General features: G+C 44.2%; 1 long non-coding RNA gene across 1 annotated transcript in view; it reads left to right on the forward strand.

The window, feature by feature from the left end:
• Positions 1-2,530, forward strand: part of LOC114008318 (uncharacterized) — an 18,553-nt gene extending 16,023 nt beyond the window's left edge. The window contains exons 2-3 of the long non-coding RNA XR_003549877.1: positions 12-68; positions 2,442-2,530. This is a non-coding gene — a long non-coding RNA (uncharacterized LOC114008318). The remainder of the gene's footprint in view (positions 1-11; positions 69-2,441) is intronic.
• The last annotated feature ends 2,484 nt before the right edge of the window (positions 2,531-5,014 follow it).

Below are 5,014 nucleotides of genomic sequence, written 5' to 3' on the forward strand. Positions count from 1 at the left end.
TGCTTGTGTAGGGACCCCCATGGGCTCTGCTGGAGGACTCAGCTGACACGTGGTTTCTCTATCTGAAGGTACTCAAGGAGGAGCTGTGAATATCCTGTCAAATACTAAAAGGACCTGCAGATTTTCCTGTGAGACTTTGGTCATCTTAAATGGCCCGAACCTTCCCATCTGGTTCCCTCTAAAGAATAAGCAGGCTATGCTTTTTAGAGATCGTTGTCAGTGAGGATTTTTTTTGAGGGGGTAGGGGGTTCAGAAAGAAAAGACCCAGAAAAGGATACGGAGTGGTTTGTTTTCTTTCTTCCTTCCTTTCTTTCATTTGCTATAGGGCATCTATGCTTGCCAGAGAGAGGCAGAGAAGGAGACAGAGACAAGAGAAAGGACAGTGAGAAATCACCCTCCTTCCGGGGAGGGGCATGGCCACACTGCAGTCCCTTCTCCTCTATTCTCCTTTTGGGATTTTGGATACATACACATGCATGCACACACACACACACCTGGTGTGATTTTCAAGCCACTGGCTCTGGGACTCAAACTGCAAAGTTGGTCATGTGGGATCCAGTTGCCTTAACCTCCATGCCCCCTGCTGGCCCCAGGATAATTTTGATGCAGTCTAACTCCAAATGGGTTCAATGACATAGGAGAAATGTATTATCTTTTTTCTTCCATTACTTCAATTTTATAGGTAGGTCTCTTTTCAGGTAAGGCTTGATCCAGTAGCTTGCAGAATGTCACCAAATACAGGCTTTCTTCCTGCTTCTCTATTCTTTTTTTTTTTTTTTTAAAGGAATTTTTTTATTTAATTTTATTATTTATTTTAATTTTACCAGGGAGAGAGAGAGAGAGAAAGTGAGAAAGCAAGCTGCTAGGTCCAGGACTTGAACCGAGGTTGACCCTGTGGGAGTCCAGCACCCTTAACCCCCATGCCACCTGCCAGCCCCGCTGCTTCTCTATTCTAACTCCTATAGTGTTGGCTTCATCTTCAGAGACCACCCAGTGGTCTTATGGGAGTTCCAGATTTTGCTCTTTTCAGTGTATTTCACACCTTCATTCTACACGGTCTAAAGGGAGAAAGAACATATCTTCAAATACCTCTTACGTGAATCCTGAGAGTCACTCTCTCTTGTTGACCTGATTCCAGCCATTTACCAATACCTGAAACAATTGCTATGGCTAAGAGACTAGAACTAGGGATCAGAAAACTCTTAGGAGTCAAACATCTCTTAGGCTCCCTTTTTTCAGATGCTATATGATTTCTTATCTCTTCTCTCAGCATCTCTGCTTTTCTCTCTCCCTCTCTCCTTCTTTCCTGGCCTTTCCTTGTTCTGTTTTTCACTGCACAGCATGGAAGATCCTTGAGTTTATGTGGCCTCATTATAGGGATAATAGAGCCTAAGGGATTCTCCTGGTTTGAAGTCCTGGGAGAAACAATCTGACTGAACTCAGTAGGGTCAGTTTCTTTCTTTCTTTTTCTTTTTCTTTTTTTTTTTTTTAAGAATTATTTTACTCAACTTTTTATTTACTTATTTATTTTCTTATTTATGTGTTTTAATGTGACCAGAGAGGGGCAGAGTGAGAGAGAGAGAAAGAGAGGGAATGTGAGAAAACAAGCCACCAGGTCCGTGACTTGAACCGAGGTCAGCCATGTGGGAGTCCAGCGCTCTTAGTCACCACGCCACCTGCTAGTCCCCAGTAGGATCAGTTTCTACTCCAGATTCCAGCAAGAGAGTTCAGGGAATTAGGATCACCTGGCCTAGACATGTCTAGAGGTGCCATCATCACAGTTAGGCAAGGGGACAGGAAAGATTTCAAGGACTTGATGTCAGTCCCTCATAACCAGAGCAGAAAAGTGAGTGTATACCTCTATATGCCAATTTCTGGGGAAGGTTTTTCACTCAATTATTCTGATATATGTGTCACTTAGGATTCTTTGGTTGCAAGGGACAGAAATTAACTCTGGCTAACCCAAGCCAAATATATCACATCACTGGGAAAGTAATGACACATTTTTGCATGTACACACACACACACACACACACACACACACACACGCACACATTAGGTCATCAGGAAAGTCATGATGTGTTTTTCTATGCAAAAATGCATCTTATCTTTGCTGACAACCCAATATATTCAGGATCCCAGGAGAGAATGTCTAATTGGAGTGGCCTGGGTCATACAATGTGCTAGATTATTATAGTCATGATCCTTAATGGATCACACTTCCCTCAGCCCACCCCTCTTTGTAATGTGATGTAGCACGACTTCTGTTCAAGGGGTAGAGTCTGTTTTTCTACCCCCTTGAGTTGGAGTTGGCCTTATGACTTGTCCAACCAACAGGCTGTGGCCAACTTGATATTGCGTGAGCTCCAGAGCTCAGATCTTAAAAAAACTTGCATCTATTGTTCTTTTCCTCTTGGAACCCTGGGACCACTGTGTTGTAGGGCTAACCTGCTGGATGGTGAGGAAACTGAGAATCCCCAGGCGAGAGTCAGCACCCACTGCCAGATCTTGACTAAGACCATCTTGGATCTTCCAGGTAAGTGGAGCCATATGGATGAGCCCAGGTGAGAATACTAGATTTGCCCAGATGGCCGACCCACACAATCATAAATTATATACCTTTGTTGCTTTAAGCATCCAAGTTTGGGTTTTTTTGTTGTGCAGCAATAGATAACTGAAAAACATGCCCAACCCTTGGGCCCAGAGAGGAGAAGTCTGCAAGGAGAAGTCTCCAGGAACCTCCTTTGGCTTGCACAGTGTAAGGGCTCCATACTTAGATTTTCTGCTCCACCAATTGCCCATAGTCAGGGAGAAGTAATTCTTCAAAATGCAAGCAGGCTACTGTTTAGAAGAGAAAAATATATACATACTCATAGTGGTCCAAAAACAATAACTATTCACTCTATTTTTTTCTTATGCTTCTTGTAAACAGAGCTGTGTAAACACTCTGAGTACCTATTACATACCATCTCAAAGCTCATACTTTTGAAATAAATATCCCCGGGATGGACTGATCTGAATTAAATAGATGGAGACTGCAGTCTGCACCATCTGCAGGCCTCCACTTCTTCTCTTGGCCCAGTTTGAGAACAAACACATACACACCAAACGGCAAGAGCACTACTGATTTAGAACAAATTAAATAAGGCAACATGTAGGATGTCAACACTGAGCACTCCAAGACAGGACCCAGCACACCTACTCCGAGCGTGGAGGACAGGACTGGCTCTGCGCTCAGCCACTTAGTCCCCCCAGGTCAGAAGCCAGCTTGGCACAGCGTCCATTGATGGCGTGAACTCTAGCTCTGGGCTTCTCATACAGGGGTAGGACATTGGGAAAGGTCAGAGACATTTGGGGTGGTCACAATGAGGTGGAGGGCATGGTGGTATTGGCATCTAGTGGGTTGAGTCTGGGGATGCTACTCAATACCCTTTAAGGTCCAACACATCCCTCCCACAACCAAGAATTATCTGGCCTAAAGTATCCATAGTACTGAGGTTAAGAAACCATAACGTAATAGAAATAGAATTACCAGATAGACCAGGAGCCCTAACCATATCCCTGGTCCTTAGAATAACTATAAATACTAAACTACGTCCTGTCGTTCAATGCAGCACTGTGTATAAGGTCCTACCATGCTCTAAAACTCAGCTGTCTGTCAGTCCACTCGTGGTATTGATCCAAGGGAAATGAAGACATACCTCCATGCAAAGACCTGTAACAGCCCCAAGTCTGTTACCTTGCAAATAGATAAACAGAATAGCATCTATTCATACTACTTGACCAGAGAAGAAATAAAGTACTGATATGTACTACAATGTGGATAGAGCTCAAAAACATTAAGGCCTGGGGGGAGCAGTAGTTAGCGTAATGGCTATGTTGCTGGACTCCCACGTAGCTGACCACGGTTCGAGTCCCGGACCCGGCGGCTTAAACGCATGCCAGGTGCGTGTGTGTGCATGCCCAAGATCCCGAGAGGAGAATGGAGGAGAAGGGATTGCAGCGTGGCCCTCCCCCCTGGGGGGGTGGTGATTCTTGCTTTCTGTTTCTTTGTCTCTCTCTGTCTGGTGAGTGCACGCACCCTATAGCAAAAACCTCTCCAGAAAAAAAAAAAAAAGAGAGAACACAGACTTCTAAAGACTGTGTTTAAACAAACAAACAAATAAACAAAAAGCTCAATAACTAAATAATAGGTTCAGTGAAAATAGCTGGACACAAAAGGCTGCATACTGGATGATTCTACTTACACAAAATGACTAAAGAAAACAAATCATAAAGATAGAAAGTAGAGTAGTGTTTGCTAGGGGCTGGTATTAGAATGGGAACTTGTCCTAAAAGGGCATTAAGAATTTTACTGGGGTGATGAAGATGTTCTAAGTTTGAGTGGCTGGCCTTTGGTGAGGACCGTCTTCCTCCAGGCATGGGCACATAACTCCGACATAACCAAGGGCTGCTGTGAGTGGTTCAGAGATGAGCATGTGACCCAGCTGGTCCAATGAGACACAATCTTGGGAGTTTTGCTGGGATCCTTGGAAAAGAGGTTCATCTTTTGCCTCAGTGGTTGCTAAACTAGTAGACCATGAACTTGGAACTACTCTGATAGCCTTTTTTGCTAACATATTGGGAAAGCTCATGATGGGATGACTCCTGTGCAGAGCTGGAGAGGAACAGGATACATTCATGCAGAAAAAGGTCCTCTTGACTGTCTGTGGTATGAGGTAGTTAATTCCCTTCTAGTTCGTAAGCTGAATTAAATTCGTTTCCATTACACATAACTGAGAAGAGGGCCAGCTATTGGCACGGTGGTTAAGGCGTCTGGATCCCACATGGTTGACTTCAAGGTGAGTCCCAGACCCAGTGACTTGAAAAACACGCTGGACACATGTGCCTGCATGTCCAAAATCCCAAGAGGAGAATAAAGGAGAAGGGGTTGCAGTGAAGCTATCCCTCCGGGGAAGTGATTTCTCAATTTCTATCTCTCTCTGTCTCTGGTGAGTGCACACACCCTATAGCA

The sequence above is a fragment of the Tupaia chinensis genome, unplaced genomic scaffold, assembly GCF_000334495.1.
Source record: "Tupaia chinensis unplaced genomic scaffold, TupChi_1.0 Scaffold000320_1, whole genome shotgun sequence".
Classification (NCBI taxonomy): Eukaryota; Metazoa; Chordata; class Mammalia; order Scandentia; family Tupaiidae; genus Tupaia; species Tupaia belangeri.